Source organism: Rana temporaria, chromosome 1 (genome assembly GCF_905171775.1).
Source record: "Rana temporaria chromosome 1, aRanTem1.1, whole genome shotgun sequence".
NCBI classification, from domain to species: Eukaryota; Metazoa; Chordata; class Amphibia; order Anura; family Ranidae; genus Rana; species Rana temporaria.
In genome coordinates, this window is record NC_053489.1 from 17,212,262 (window position 1) to 17,214,584 (window position 2,323).

Consider the following 2,323-nt stretch of genomic DNA (forward strand, 5'->3'; position numbering starts at 1 on the left):
TTTTATAAAACCAAATGCCCAGAGCCAATTTCCCAAGTGCAGCCGACCTGTTTATATGGCTTCAGTATTATGTCAGGGGATGCCCACGCAGGCATCCGAGTACTGAGTACAGGTCAATGGGCTGCACTAATGGAAACAGGCACCAACATAGTGAAAAATATATATATGTTTATTAAGTTAAAGCACACGTGAAAAACAATCAATGGAAGCAAGCGTGACACAGCAACCAAAAACCACTAAGCAGGTAATGCAAGGGATAAGGCATAAGCAAGTCCGAGGTCCAAGCCAGGGGTCAAGGATAGGAGAGAGCAGCGAAGTCCAAAATACAAGCCGGGGTCAATAAGCGACAGGATCCAGGGCAGGGAGCGAAGCAGGAACAGATGGGCAACAGGTCAGGCAGGGAACAGGCTGACAAGCAAATACTGAAGCCCTGAACTCCAGTTTAGGGCGGGCTTAAATACCTGTGCAAATCTGTATTGAGCGACACCTGCTGGAGGCCACCAGAACTGCACCCCTGTTACTGAAGAGAACAGTGCCACTAGCAGGTGACCAGAGTCATGACACAGATCATGACAAATGTGATCAGGGGGTCCCGGAGTATGAGGAACACTTTCTGCTACATTGCCCCAAGTACTCATAAGTGAGGGACACTCACTTCCAGAGACTCTCTGCTCTCATCCCGGACTTCAATTCTACAGAAGAGAAGAGGAAACTCCAATTTCTACTGGGAGAAGAGGAGCCAATGGTGAAGATAGCTGCCCAATATGTGACAGCATATCACAGACTGAGAGGGACATGAGAAACTGAGGACTTTCACAGACTTATGTCCATTCCCCTTTATATTACCCCCCTTCCCCTTTTCCTATACAAACTCAACTGCTCTGGCAATGCTAACATGTATTTGGTCCTGCCAATAAAGCTTATTTGAATTTGAATTTGAATTGATTTGAGATAGAGAGGGAGAGAGAGAGAGAGAGAGAGGTGAGGCTGAGAGAGAGGGTAGTGGGGAGAGCGGGGGCTGAGAGAGAGAGAGGGGTTCAGAAAGAGGGTAGTGGACAGAGAGGGGGGCTGAGTGAGAGAGGGGCTCAGAGAGAGGATAGTGGACAGAGAGGGGGGGCTGAGTGAGAGAGGTTGGGCTGAGAGAGAGAAAGGGGCTCAGAGAGAGGGTAGTGGACAGAAAGAGGGGCTGAGAGAGAGGGGCTCAGAGAGAGGGTAGTGGACAGAGAGGGGGGCTAAGAGGGTAGTGGACAAAGAGGGGGGTGAGTGAGAGAGGATCTCAGAGAGAGGATAGTGGACAGAGAGGGGGCTGAGTGAGAGAGGTTGAGCTGAGAGAGAGAGAGAGAGGGGGCTGAGAGAAAGGGTAGTGGTCAGAAGGTGGATCTAAGAGAGAGGGGGGCTGAGAGAGATGTGGGGCTGAGAGAGAGGGTGGTGGACAGAAAAGGGGGCAGACAGAGAGGCAGGACTGAGAGAGAGGGTAGTGGACAGAGAAGGGGCTGAGAGAGAGAGGTGGGCTGAGAAAGAGGGTAGTGGACAGAGAGAAGGGCTGAGAGGGGCGTGGCCTGGACATGCAGCGGTGAGGACGTGTTTCTCTGAAGCTCCAGCGCTGACACCGTAAAAACCTGCTATCTTACTACTTTTAGGACTCCCACACCTGCTCATCATGAGGAAAAAGTCAGGCAAGACTCTTCTTAAACCGGGGGCATCTTTGGGCTCCATCAAGAGATTCCTAGCTATGGAATCGGGAGACGTGGAGGACACAGACGGCCTAGGCCGCTCTCCACGTGGCGCCAGCTCCGGGGCGGGTTCCGCCCCCCGCCGTAAGCCAGAGCATAGGCGCCATTCTCCAGCTTTGTCTGCCTGTTTAGAAGGAGAAGGGAGCTCCCCTGGACGTTCCGGCGTTACGACCCTGGTGGAAGGATTCCCGACCAAGGCTGAATTTGCCTCTATGTTCCTGGGCTTAGAGCGCTCGATCAAAAAAGAACTCTCCGCAGTGCGAGGGGACCTGTCACTGGTGTTGGAGTGGGTGGAGGAATCTGAACTCCGCTTGGACTGCCACGCGGCCGCCATTAGAGACTTACAATCCACCACCAGGTCCCTCACTATTGCGCACATGATGGCCCTATACAAGATCGAGGATCAGGAGAACCGGGCCAGGAGGAACAATATTCGCATCAGGGGCCTCCCTGAAGCGACGGGAGATGATGACCTCATCCACTCGGTCCGCGGCATCTTCAACGGTATGCTAGGCCTCCCGGCAGACCACCCACTCAAGTTGGACAGGGTCCACAGGGCCCTGCATCCCTGCAATCTCTCCTCTGACACT